The 14,696-nt window shown below is 38.7% G+C and overlaps 1 protein-coding gene across 3 annotated transcripts in view; it reads left to right on the forward strand.

Annotated features, from left to right (window-relative positions):
* CRBN (cereblon) overlaps positions 1 to 14,696 on the forward strand; it is a 405,802-nt gene that overhangs the window by 25,360 nt on the left and 365,746 nt on the right. The window lies entirely within an intron of this gene.

The following is a 14,696-nucleotide window of genomic DNA, read 5'->3' on the forward strand; positions in this document are numbered from 1 at the left end:
GAGAGTGCAAGAATACCCACATCTCATTTACTGCCAATCAGTGGTCTTCACAAAGTCCCTGAACGAAGTCTCTAGACAGCCTGAAGTTTGTGATTTGAATTTGGTTGCCAGATCAATGCAGAGGACTGAAGAGGAGCCCCATTTGGAGCTTCACTTCTTTCCAAGCATCTTCGGACCAAACGATGGCCAGGCCTTCACAGTCTGCATCCAGACCTTGCCCCCAAACCCATGGGTCAGATCTCAGCACCCTCCTGGGAGAAAAGGTAGAGTTGTTACCCTCATGCTTTGTTAGGCAAACAAAGAAAGTGAGTTTGCCTTCAAGACAAACCGAGGGGTAGGGGAGAGAGTCTCCATGAGAGATGATCAAGCCCTGGGCTGGTTTATCTTTCTCGTGATGAAGTGCAGAAGTAAAATACAGCTTTCAGTATATGTGTGCTGCTATTCCAGTCTCCTGTGACTTCTCCCACTAGAGGAGAGAGACTGTCTGAACCCAAGAGTCTGAACTGAGCAAAATCAGGGTGAAGGGTGATAAGTAAGGAGCCTAGATGCTTTTCCTTAGAAGCAAATGAAAATGAACACTCAACTCCTCATTTACCTTCTTCCACCTTGCTACTATTTCCCAGATAGCATAGTTGGTAAAGAACCCACCTGCAATGCAGGAGACCCTGATTCAATTCTTGTGTTGGGAAGACTGGTTGGAGAAGGGATAGGCTACCCACTCCAGTATTCTTGGGCTTCCCTTGTGGCTCAGCTGGTAAAGAATCTGCCTGCAGTGCAGGAGACCTGGGTTTGATCCCTGAGTTGGGAAGATCTCCTGGAGAAGGGAAAGGCTACCCACTCCAGTATTCTGGCCTGGAGAATTTCGTGGACTGTATAGGTCATGGAGTTGCAAAGAGTCAGACACGACTGAGCAGCTTGCACTTCACACCTTGCTGTCTCACTCACCATTGACACACCAATAGGTCATCCTGAGGAGAGGCCTTCTTACGTGAGCTGTCATTGACTCAGAGACACCCTGAATGTTTCAGCCTGGTGGGACTTTTGAAATCAACAGGCCCACTTGCCTATTTCCCAGTTGAGGGAGGGGAGCCAGTGGGAAGACCTGCTCAGGGTCACCAAGAAGTGACAAAGTTAGGAGTCCAACTTGGGTGTGAATCCAAGATTCTGTCACCCATGTCTGCCTGTCCCCTGCTCTATTTCTGTCATATCACCAGCTCTTTGTTGCTGTCACTCCTCCCCTCCCCCATGTTCACTTATTTGCCTTAACGTGACTGTTTTCTCTGCTCAGAGCCCAGCTTGGTTTAAGTTTTATGTTTTAACATCATAGATTCTGTTTGAAAAAATATTTCCATGTTATTATTGTTACTGAGTTTATTCTTTAAGTGCATGAGGAAAATAAAAATCTGAATTTCAACCCAAGGAAGCTTGCGTAGTATGAGTTTATACAGTGAGTGCAGCACCTTCTTGGTGTGAAAAGGCAAAGCGTATATTTAAGTGCTAGTCATCTTGGAGGAGAACTCCCACTTGATCCTTTGTCAGATCAGGTGTTTTCTCTAAGGCCTTCCTAACCCCACTTACAGAGCTGCCACCTTTCCTCTGTGTCCTCACAATAGTGTGTTGAATTGTAGCACTGGCCACATTGTTGTAATTACCTCTTTCCATGGAAACGGCCCATGCCATTTGCAGCAGTGGTTCCTCACTATAGTGAGGATAAAAAGATCTTAACCATGCCGTGCAAAGCTGTCTGCCGTTGGCTCTCTGTCCACATCTCCAGCTTAATTTAGTGCCACCACCTTTCATATGGTGTTCTGGCCACACTGCCTGTTATTTCTATCATGGCTCTTTTTCTTTCCATAGCACGTGTGTTAATTTCTTTCTTTCTTTTTTTTTTTTTTTTGTGATGAGAACTCTTAGGATTTACTCTTTTTTTTTTAATTTTCCAAAGTAGTTTTATTTATTTATTTTTTTAAATTTTATTTTATTTTTAAACTTTAATTTCTATACATTTATTTCAATGATTATTGATGCTGAAGAAGGTGATTCTGGAAAGACCATATCCAACAAGATAAGTCAAGATGCTCTGTCCATGGCAACAGCAGGGATGCAAGCAGATTATGCAGAGGTGCTGGTGGGAGCCTGGTGGAATCCTGTCTGATGCCTTCTCTTGGCTCCATGAAGTATAAGACTAAATGTTAAAGAGAGAACGTGAGGCTGGGGGAGAATGAGTGAATGTTTACTCAGATATAATGCAGTTTCTTTATCCATAAAGTAAATGTAATAATAGGGCCTCACAGAATTTTTATAAGAATTAAGTAAAGAATAGATTGGTATAGCCACAGACGCACAGAGTTAAATACCCCTAGACATGCAGTAATTACATATGCAACACATACAGATACTACCTATCCACAGACATACAGTTATTGCAAATCCATACACATATAAAGAAAAAAGAATAGATAAATGGATAAAATCTGGGTATATCTTGAAGTTTTTAGAGCACAATACACATATATAAGAGGGTGAGGGGCACAGTATTGCTTAGTGCTGTGTATGCTATGGGTTGAGTTTATATGTTGGGAGTCCTAACTCCCAGTACCTCAGAATGTGACCTTATTTGGAAGTACAGTCACTGGAGACATACATTAAGTTAGGATGAGGTCATACTGGAGTAGAGTTGGGCCCTAACCCAATATAACTGGTGTCCTTATAAAAGGGGGGGATTTAGACACAATCACTGAGACGGAAACAATGTCAGGTGAACCTAAGGGTGGATATTGGGGTGATGGATCACCTAAGAGCCAAGGAATGCTAGTGATTTCCCCACAGCAACCCTGCTGACACCTTGATCATGGCCTTTTAGCCTCCAGAACCATGAGCCAGTAAGTTTCCTTTGTTTGAGTCACCTGGTTTGTTATACCTTGTTATGGTAGCTGTAGCTAACTAATAGACGATGTTGAGAGCAGAGGCTTTGGAGAATGACTCGCTTGATTTGAATCAAGGCTCTATCACTTAGTAGTTATAGAACACTGAATAAGTTATTTATTTCTGTTCTCATCTGTAAAGTTGGGATAACGATAGCAAACATTTGGTAAGAGCTTACTCTGGGTGCTCTTCTCCTGTATCTCATAGTATCTCATCTCATACTATGTCCTAGGCACTCATATATTCTGTATGTTCTTTGCAGCCCTGGAAGTAGGTCCCCTCAGCATTTTATGGCTGCAGATTCAAACCAGACTCTCTGCCTTTAGAGCCCACCCTCTTAACCACTCCTGTTCCCTGCTTCTCTAGTACCTCCCTCATAAGTGAGCTAGGAGGTGATGCTTTTGAAGTACTAAGAGCAGTGCCTGCCATGCAGCAAGAGGGCAGTAAAAATGGAGCTATTTTACTATTTAAGGGGGATGAGGAAGAGATGTGACAGTTGTGTGTATCAGGACAGACCTACCACTAGTGAAAAATGGGAAGATAACTAGGCAGTGGTCATTGTCCATCTGAGGACAAATGGTGAAGATTGCATAATTTATCTTCAGCAATGCTTATATTTTAGAAGGACTTGTAGTTCCTGTACAAGCCTGGTGGCATGAAAAAGCAATTTCTTCCTTTTCTTTCTGGATATCGTACTAAAGCAAAAAAGGTGAATGAAGGAAAAAACCTGATAACTCTGTTTTCAGTGAAAGTAGGTGACAGCCAAGTGTGCTAACTCAGAAGTGCTTAGGGACTGCCAAAAGCAGCTAAGTTTACCACAGAAGCCACATGGAGTGAATGCAACACAAACTTCATCAGGGGAGTAGGGTGGGGAGGTGGGAAATCAAAAGTGAAATAGAAGAGGGAAAGAAGAATATATATGCTGATTGTAATAGCTGAAAATGAAGGTCATGATCATTTTCATAGATGCTTACTACATATGACAAACTAAACTGTTTATGAGGAGAATAGATAAATGCATTATTAATGTTACAAAGCTACATCTATTTCAGTTCTAAAACTGGCATCAAAGTTAATGGGACAACACTAGACTCATTCCCGACTAAAGGAAGGAAAAAATCAGGAATCTATCTTTTACCAGTATTGTTTAACATTTACTGGATGAACAGTTAGACAAGAGAGGGATGTTAAAGGTTAATTAATTTTAAAAAGAGGTGGTAAGGATGAATGTTATGGTATGTGAAGTGTATCTAAATATTCCTGTTTTTAATACAGGAATTGGTAAAACTCATACTCTTTTGTAGACAATATAGATAATATCATATATCTGGAAAATAAAAGAGTAACTAAAAATATAAAACTATCAGAAGTTCCACTGGGTCCTAGACTGCAATTAATATGCAGATATCAATAGCTTTCATGTATATAACCAGTGAAGTTGCTCAGTCGTGTCCAACTCTTTGTGATCCCATGGACTGTGGCCTACCAGGCTCCTCCATCCATGGAATTTTCCAGGCAAGAGTACTGGAGTGGGTTGCCATTTCCTTCTCCAGGGGATCTTCCCGAGCTAGGGATCGAACCCAGGTCTCCCGCATTGCAGGCACACTTTACTGTCTGAGCCACCAGAGAAGCTCTTCATGTATATAAGCAGCAGGCAAAAGAGGCATTTCATAGTGGAAGCAGGATGGTTGCAGTACATCTGGTAAAACTGGGTAGTATTCCAGGAGGAAAAAAAAAAATCTCTTACATATATCTCAAGAAAAAAAGATTTAAGTGAAAAGAAGAAATTACAAAACTGCAGGAATAAAACATGGAAGAACTCCATTTTAACCTTGGAACAGAGAAGCTCTTACTAAATATCTCTCAAAAACCAGAAGCTGTAAAATATTGATGGTCAGCTATACTGCTGCTGCTGCTAAGAAGCTTCAGTCGTGCCCGACTCTGTGCAACCCCAAAGACCGCAGCCCACCAAGCTCCACCATCCCCGGGATTCTCCAGGCAAGAACACTGGAGTGGGTTGCCATTTCCTTCTCCAGTGCATGAACGTGAAAGTCACTCAGTCGTGTCTGATTCTTCATGACCCCATGGACTGCAGCCTACCAGGCTCCTCCATCCATGGGATTTTCCAGGCAAGAGTACTGGAGTGGGGTGCCATTGCCTTCTCCGATGGTCAGCTATAGACATACATTAAAAAACAACAACAGCTTTTACATAAGCAACATAAGCAAAGTATAAATATGAAAAAGGTTACAATTCATTTATAAAGACTAATTAATGATTAATTATCTGCCACTTATCTAAGGGCAGGGGTTATATCAATGACTAAAACTGACAAAAAAATCTCTGCTTTCTTACACCTTATTTTCTAGTTGATTTATCAATTGTGCCTTCCTCATGTATGGAGAATGTTAGAAATTAAAAATAAGAATATCAACCTAATAGAAAAATGAGTAAAGGATACTAACAGTAGTTCATGCAAAGAAAATTCAAATCTCTTAACTGTTAATAATAAAGCAAATTAAAATATACTGACTTCATTTATATAGAAAGAGAATTAAGCTACATTTATATACCATTTTTCATTTATCAGTCTGATAGTATCTAGAAGCTTAACACAGTTTTCTGGGAAGGCCGTGGAGAACAGACTTACTCAGTCTGGGAGTGTAAATTAATACAGTCTCAATGGACAGCTTGGAGAAGGAAATGGCAACCCACTCCAGTGTTCTTGCCTGGAGAATCCCAGGGACGGCGGAGCCTGGTAGGCTACCATCTATGGGGTCGCACAGAGTTGGACACGACTGATGCAACTTAGCAGCAGCAGCAGCAGTGGACGGCAATTTGGAATATCTATCAAAACTGCAAAAGCAAAGAGCTTTTTAACCAAGAGGTTTGTTTTTATTAGTAGAAACTTAGACTCATGTTTTTACAGGTGATAAATGTCATATAGTACTAGCTATTGAAGCATTCTTACAGCAAAGGTTAGAATCAATCCAAGTGTCTGTCACTTTGGGATTAAATGGGGGTACATCTATCCCAGAGGGTAGCAAATAATAACCCACAGGCCAGGTCCAGCTCAATGCCTGTGTTTATATGGCCCACAAGCTAACAAAGGCTCTTACATGTTGAGTGCTTTAAAAAGGCAGAAGGATGATGTTTTGTAACACATGAAAATTATATGGAATTCTAATTTCAGTGTTGATAAAGTTTTATTGGAACACAGCCATACGAGTCAGTTTGTATGTTATCTGCTCTTGCCCTCAGGAGCTGATTCTGTGACAGAGACCATATGTGCCTCTCTCATTGCTTACCTCTGTTGCTTGACTCACTGTAAATTGTAGTGATGCAGTTAGAATTTGACAGTGTTTCAAGTGCCATACAAATAATATGTAGAATTTTATGACCCAAATGTAATGATAAATTTAATAGAGCTCCACTTATGCAAGTGAAAATTTTATTTGGAGGTAATACATATTCAGGACCAAAGACTACTGGAAACAATAGAGGCAGAAAAATAATTCTTTGCCACTTGATTATTTTCTCAAACAACAAAATGCAAAGGATAAAATTTCACTTTTACCTACTGTTGATTTCTAGACTGTCATTTCAGAGGTATGTAACATACTTACTAGAGAATGAGGAATTCACTGGAGATTTTCAGTTGATTGGATGGAGACTTTCTCGACATATTAATGTATGCAGGAACTAACTCTTGGGATTCAGACACTCGAATGGCATTTTTTCACAGTGCTCAGTCTTACAGAATACATTTATATTTGTTGCAAAACAAAGATTTTTCCATTTCTGCCAAATTAAAAATGAGCTCCTATACTTGTTATGATGGCATTTTTATTGAACTTCTTAGCCTTTTTCAACATTTGTTACTTTATTTTTACTCTGTGTTTTTCATGGAACCACTCCTAATCGCTCCTGAGTCATATAGTATCTGCCTTTCAGGTGTAACTTAATTAATACTCAGCTAATTTATCAGTGGATTGGATAATTGTTAAATAATTTTGATCAGAAATCTCCCATCCTCTCTCACCTAAGCAAGGCAATCAGAACTATTTATTGGCCTGAACACATCAGTTTCTCTATATGCTTGCTCTGAAGAGGATTTAATACTCTGATAGGAAAAAAAAAAAATTTGAACAGGATTCTTAATGAATCAAAACATGCTCAGATTAAATGATTAGAAATTCCCAGTTAATTACTAGGAAGGAAAATAATTTAATTATAGTTCAGCTTTTACGTGGGTTACTGGAGTGAATGTTAAGAAGCACCCTTTCAATCACTTTTCCATTAAAAGAAAACAGGCACACTAAGAGATGTAATTCTCCCTTTTTTTTTTTTTTTACCCTTTCCAAATTATATCATTTAAATTGTGTTCAATGTCTCAGTTGCTTATACAAACAACTATGAGCATTGTAATTGACTTGTGAGACAAAAGCTCAACTTATGCATATGGTGAGGAACACTGGGGATTTCTAAGTAAATATTCAGGTTAAAATTTAGAGACATCTTGATATCCTGGTTATATTGCCTTAGCTGAGAGTACTTGAGGACTTACAATGGACTTTGGTCATTCTGAAGGGGTCTTTAAGAAACTGCCTGCTTTGTATCTACCAGGATAATCACAACACAGCACTAACAGTTAAATTTTGTTTAGAATAGCAAAGACATTTTATTAAACCTAGATATGAGGCAAGTCAACAAAATCTCTTAATCTATTAAAAAAATCTTACTGTGCATTTATTTCATAATGTTTAAAGAATAAAATGGGAACATAAAGGTAGAGGTAGATGAAATAAATGTTTTCCCATAGAAATTAAGGTTTTATAGAGAGCAATTCTCAGAACCCTACATTAGGCCAGCCTCAAACATGAATCACAGAAGTTTTTCTTCTATCATGGAGTATAGAGATCTATCACACCCCAAACCCCAGTATTAGAATGTTCAGTTTAGTTTAGTCGCTGAGTCGTGTCCGACTCTTTGCAACCCCATGAATCGCAGCCCGCTAGGCCTCCCTGTCCATCACCAACTCCCGGAGTTCACTGAGACTCACGTCCATCGAGTCAGTGATGCCATCCAGCCATCTCATTCTCTGTCCCATTCTCCTCCTGCCCCCAATCCCTCCCAGCACCAGAGTCTTTTCCAGTGAGTCAACTCTTCGCATGAAGTGGCCAAAGTACTGGAGTTTCAGCTTCAGCATCATTCCTTCCAAAGAAATCCCAGGGCTGATCTCCTTCAGAATGGACTGGTTGGATCTCCTTGCAGTCCAAGGGACTCTCAAGAGTCTTCTCCAACACCACAGTTCAAAAGCATCAATTCTTTGGTGCTCAGCCTTCTTCACAGTCCAACTCTCATATCCATACATGACCACAGGAAAAACCATAGCCTTGACTAGAGGAACCTTTGTTGGCAAAGTAATGTCTCTGCTTTTGAATATGCTATCTAGGTTGGTCATAACTTTCCTTCCAAGGAGTAAGCGTCTTTTAATTTCATGGCTGCAGCACCATCTGCAGTGATTTTGGAGCCCCAAAAAATAAAGTCTGACACTGTTTTCACTGTTTTCCCCATCTATTTCCCATGAAGTGATGGGACCAGATGTTACCTTTTAAAGAAGCTTTCTCACCACCAGCCATCCTCTTCAGAATATTAACGTTATTCCTAGGGGAGAGAATACTTTCCTAGGAGAGAGATACAAGATTTTCCTTGTCAAAATGGGTAAGTTAGGAACTCTGGCCATATAGGTGGAAAGACCTGAAAAGAGAAGAAAGGGGTGTGGGGAACATTGGCAGAGAATTCCCTTTTTTGTAGCTTTGATGACATTCAAGTATATTCTTAGGTCCCTTTCTTTAAGTCCCCCAGCAAGGTTTAAGTAGTATGAGTTAGTATGTAATATCTTCTATTGGGCTTCCCTGGTAGCTCAGCTAGTAAAGAATCCACCTGCAATGCAGGAGACCCTGGTTTGATTCCTGCGATGGGACGTTCCCCTGGAGAAGGGGTAAATTACCCACTCCAGTATTCTTGGACTTCCCTGGTGGCTGACATTCAGCTATATTTTTAGGACTCTTTAAGTCCACCAGCAAGGTTAAGTAGTATGAGTTAGTATGTAGTATCTCCTTTTAGAGTGGTTCTCAAACTGTAGCATGCAGCAGAACCACCAGGAAGGCCTCTTAGTTATAAAGCTCCAGTCCAGAATTTTCAGTGAAGCAGGTTAGGGGTGAGACTCAAGAATCTGAGAATTTCCCAGTGATTCTGCTGCTCATGGCTCAGAGGAGAACAACTGCTAAGTTGGCAACTGACATGCATCTGGGAGAAAAGCAGAAGGGTACACATTCCACTGAAAAAGATAAGGATTGTTGCTAATGTCACCTAAGCCCTCGGAATTTTTTATTGCATGAAGGTTAAATTGAAATCAAATGGGAAGGTTGTGTTTGAGAGAATATTAGCAATTTACAGAAAATGTTTATGCTTCATAAGGAGGAGAGTGATGGTCCTCATTTTTTGTGCTCATTTCATTGACTAATAGCAAAAGGACTTTGTGTATTCCTGCCGGTATGTACTGTCAACACATGGTCTTTGCTCATTTCACTATTCCAGTTTCAATCTGTGGATGAAAAGATCAAGGTTAGTAATAAACTAATGGCCATGATATATTAAAGAATTCTCCACCTAGTAATAGACCTTAGCTTGGCTAGTCAACTCTGTCTACTGTATAGACTTAAATGAATGGAACATCAGAGTGGCTTCAAGAAGAGGTGAAACTCAAATTTTGAGATACTAATCTAGTGACTGATTCTCAGAGTTTGTGTGAATCAGAATTACCTAGAGCAATAAGAAGAATTATAGAGCTGATTGAATTAGTATGGGGTCTGAATCTCTTACTTTTTACAGACTTCCTCAGATGAGTGTATAGAAAGAGTTGAGACCCTCTGGTTGGGAGCTATGCTTCTTAAACTATTATAATGAAGAACCAGATTTTTTTTTAAAATTCAAACATCATAGACCAATACTTTTATAAAATACAGTAAAATTAATGAGTAAAAATGAAATTTAAAAGCAAATGCAAAATATAGACACTAGGGAATAATAGATTAAGTTCCTACCTGAGAGTTCCTGCCACAGAAAACAATTATAAAATAAAGAAGCATTGAGAAGTGAACAGAAGCAAACAGATTCTGGTGGCGAGTATGTGGTTGAAGGAGGGAAAGTAGGGAGTTACCTAAAGTGAGTCCTTCACTTTTGTAGCTTTCCCCTTGTGCTGGAGATAGTTGGATTTTCATAGTTCTTGTTGTGGTGGAGGTTACATGAGTATTCAACTTCCAAAATTCATCAATCAACACCTAAAATTAATGTATATATTATTGTATGTAAATTATCCTTCAGTAAAACTATTAAAATGCATACAATAAATAGGCTTTAGAAATGAAGTGTTATATTCCAAGGAAGTTACAAAATGATGAAGAAATTAGTTTTTCAGAAAACAGGTTTTTGTTACATTTATCTTTAAAATTTAAAATAGAATAAAATATCAACATAAGAAGATATCTCATCTAACATCCTGGTTTTCACAGTTGAGGTGACCAAACATTGGAATCCTTACAAATTGATCAGTGTTGTGATGAGAAATAATGTAATATTTGGCTTAGTTCTGAGGATTTTTCAAAACTGATGAATATAGGTAAATAAAATATTCATAATTCATTGTTAGTATCAACTAAATTAGTAATAAAATATAACCCTCAATATTTTATTTTTATATTCAGGAAGCATACATTTACATATTCATAAACATCTCTAAACACGTGTTTTTGTTTATCTCACTGAGGACTAATAACACACAAACCTACCCAGGTTTCTGGACCACATTGTGAGTAACACTGGTCTAGAGAACTGGAGTCAACCAGCTGGCCTAGCCAGTAACCAAGGGTGAATTAATAACATCTGCTTTGGAGCACTGCAAGTAATTCACTGTAATTGGCCGGTATCCAGTGCTACAAAATTAAAGCTACCTAATAATTTTTGTGATGCATTCTGTTACTCAATTGAGTACATATATTTGTCTCCATTAATAAACTGTAAATTGCTTGCAGGAGGGCCTTTACCTATTCAACTCTCTCGCTTGAAGAATCTAGCACAGTCTTATAAATAGTAGCCACTCAGTATAATATTTGTAGAACTTAATGTTTGTTGAAAGAACACCAGCTGTGTTTTAGATGTTCACACCATCACTGATGAAACTGACTTACACTTACAGCAAAGTGATATTTTCAACATGACAAGAGTTTGATAGAGACAGACCAAAACAAAGTCATGGTTTTGACATTAATTATCAAAGAGAATAGCAAAGAAAGAAACCTTATTTGATAATACCTGTGAACTGTGATGTAACGAGACAGTGACATGTAAAATTGAACACTGTGGGCTGTTGCTAGAGTATATTTGACTCAGTATCATGGATAAGAAACCAAGACTGTGTCAAACAATAGCCTATAAAAGTAAGTTATGTAACTCTTTAACAGAGTAGTAAATTCTTGCCAGCAAACCAGATATTTTGCTGCTTGGAGCATGTCCATACATCAACTTGCTCTTTTATTCAGAAGATACACTTCAGAAATATACACCAAGAAAATCAATAAAGAATATAATTCAGATAGAGCTAAATCAAATGTGAAAATTGAAGGAACACTCAAGGTAAGTCTGGAAATTCAAACTTTGGGAGCTGTGTTGTAACCAAGGATGTCCTTTACATAATATGTAATGATAATATTAATTATGTTGTTATATTTAAAGCAAGATTAGTAATCTCTGACAATATTATTTTATTGCTTAATACCATTTTATTTATTCTATTTGGCATAAGAAGGCAATTTTGAAGACTTTTGTGACTAAGATGGGATTGTCAATTGTGCAAGTGCCCTAAAACCAGCTGGCATGGGTTTCTGGAAAAATCGGACAGTCAGGGAAGAGAATGAGAGGTAGTCTGTCACAGGGAGGTGTGGTGATGCTGGAGAAGGAGGAGAGTCGTGTAAAGGCAAGCAAAGAAAACTGGAGTGACACCGGCAGAGGACATCAGAACAGTAGCCCTGCCTTATTAAAGACCCAGCGTTAGATATATGTCTCATTCCTTCAATTCTTGGTTCATATCTTAGTTTTACCCCTGGGAAAATCTCATAATGCCTCCGTGTCTTAGCTATAAAATATACCTCTTCCTCCGTGTCTGTACTATACCTAGTATATATAAATATACTAATATATTTATATATTAGTATATATAAATATACTAATGCCTCTGTGTCTTATCTATAAAATATACCTTTTTAAGGTGAGAATTAAATAGCATTTAAAAGATTTTAAAGAATGATTTTAAGAATGTCTGACTCAGGATAACACCTACTGAATGTTGACTTCTTGTATGGGTGGTGTTTACTTGTTTGCTTTAATTTCACTTTGTTGTGACTGGGCACATAGTATACACTAGGCATATTCATTCAACAAATAAAATGAATAATCATGTCCTTTAAATTTTTGGCAAGTTGTATAAAGCAAAGAACTGCTGGGAGAGAAGACGATTGGCATAAAGAACAGATTCCTCTCTCCAGGTATAAGTGGAGGAAAACTATAGGGAAAAAATTGATGTCTAGATATTTAATTTAAAAATAACAGAGACTTTTGTGGGAGGGAAGAGGCATTGTTCAATAGAAGTGTTAACTTAGAACCGGAAAAAATTAAGGCAACAGGCTGCCTTAAAAACCTTCTCATTTGGAAGCATTTGAGCAGTGTAGGGGCAAAATGGGTCTGATGTCTCATAGAAGGGATTCTGGCATTGAATCAAAGATCCTATTCTCTTTCTTGGATCTTTGATAATCTTGGAGTCTGTGTTCTCCTTGTCCTTCATTTATCTGTTATCTTTTTAACTATACCTCTTTGAATTATTTTTTGTAGGTTTTCTAGTGAATATGTGTGTGTCTGTATGTATGCTTGCACCATCAACTCATATCTATTATTGTATCACTTTATATGAAATGAAAGTGATAGCCCTATTTACCCATTTCTGCTCCTTCCTTTTCTCTATTTGCCATATGTATTTTTTTCATCTAGATATCATCACCTTTTAAACCCCAAACTACAATTTCATGATTTTTTTTAATTAGAAAAGAAAAAGATAATCTGTATATTTACTCGTTTAACATTTAGGTGCTCTTAGTTCATTTTAAAGCTTCAAGGAGCACTTGTCTTCAGCCTAAAGAAGTTTATTTAGCATTTTTTGTGATGTACATTGTCTCATAACAGATCTTAATTTTCATTTAGTTAATCTTTTTTGCTAAGTACAGAATTTTGAGTAGATAGTTTTTTTCTTTTCCTTCTAGCACTTTAAAAATGTCATTCTACTATCTTCTGGACTTCATTTTTCGGATAAAAAGTCATTAGTGAGTGATAACTGTTGTTCTGCATGTAATGCTTTGTTTTCTCTGGGTGGTGTGAGGTTTTGAAGTGTTTAGATTCCAGCAATTGGATTAAGATGTGCCTCCATATGGTTTTCGGAGAAGGCAATGGCACCCCACTCCAGTACTCTTGCCTGGAAAATCCCATGGGCGGGGGAGCCTGGTGGGCTGCAGTCCATGGGGTTGCGAAGAGTCGGACACGACTGAGCGACTTCACTTTCACTTTTCACTTTCATGCATTGGAGAAGGAAACGGCAACGCACTCCAGTGTTCTTGCCTGGAGAATCCCAGGGATGGGGCGGGGGGGGGAGGCTGGTGGGCTGCCATCTATGGGGTCGCACAGAGTCGGACACGACTGAAGCGACTTAGCAGCAGCAGCAGCCATGTGGTTTTCTTTGCACGTATCCCTCTTAGTATTTGCAGTGCTTCTTAAATCTGTAAATTTATGTCTTCAGCCACATTTTAGACAAAATATTGCCTTTATTTTAAAGTATTTTTTGTATCCCCTTTATCTTCTTTTCTGAAATCCAAGTACCTTTATGTTAGACCATTTTATTTTGTCCCATAGCTTTCTGGGGCTGTGTTTATTGTTTTCAGCCCTTTGCCCTTGCTCTTTTCTTGTGATTAAATGCTCTCTCTATATGTTTATCTTTAAGGGCACCTATTCCTACTTCTCCCCAATCTGCTATTTAACCTAATTGAATTAACTCTTTATTTTAATGGATTCAAAATTCATTTTGTTCTTTTGTATACTTGCTATTTCTCTGCTGAGATTGCTTATTCGTTTATTTACTAAGTGCATATTTTCCTTTATTTCCTTATGTAACCTTTAGCATAGTTACATTAGCTATCTCTTTATTTTTCAGATCAGATCAGTCAGATCAGTTGCTCAGTCGTGTCTGACTCTTTGGGACCCCATGAATCACAGCACACCAGGCCTCCCTGTCCATCACCAACTCCCAGAGTTCACTGAGACTCACGTCCATCGAGTCAGTGATGCCATCCAGCCATCTCATCCTCTGTTGTCCCCTTCTCCTCCTGCCCCCAATCCCTCCCAGCATCAGAGTCTTTTCCAATGAGTCAACTCTTTGCATGAGGTGGCCAAAGTACTGGAGTTTCAGCTTTAGCATCATTGCTTCCAAAGAAATCCCAGGGCTGATCTCCTTCAGAATGGACTGGTTGGATCTCCTTGCAGTCCAAGGGACTCTCAAGAGTCTTTTCCAACACCACAGTTCAAAAGCATCAGTTCTTCGGCACTCAGCCTTCTTCACAGTCCAACTCTCACATCCATACATGACCACTGGAAAAACCATAGCCTTGACC

This window comes from Bubalus kerabau, chromosome 20, assembly GCF_029407905.1.
Source record: "Bubalus kerabau isolate K-KA32 ecotype Philippines breed swamp buffalo chromosome 20, PCC_UOA_SB_1v2, whole genome shotgun sequence".
Lineage (NCBI taxonomy): Eukaryota > Metazoa > Chordata > Mammalia > Artiodactyla > Bovidae > Bubalus > Bubalus kerabau.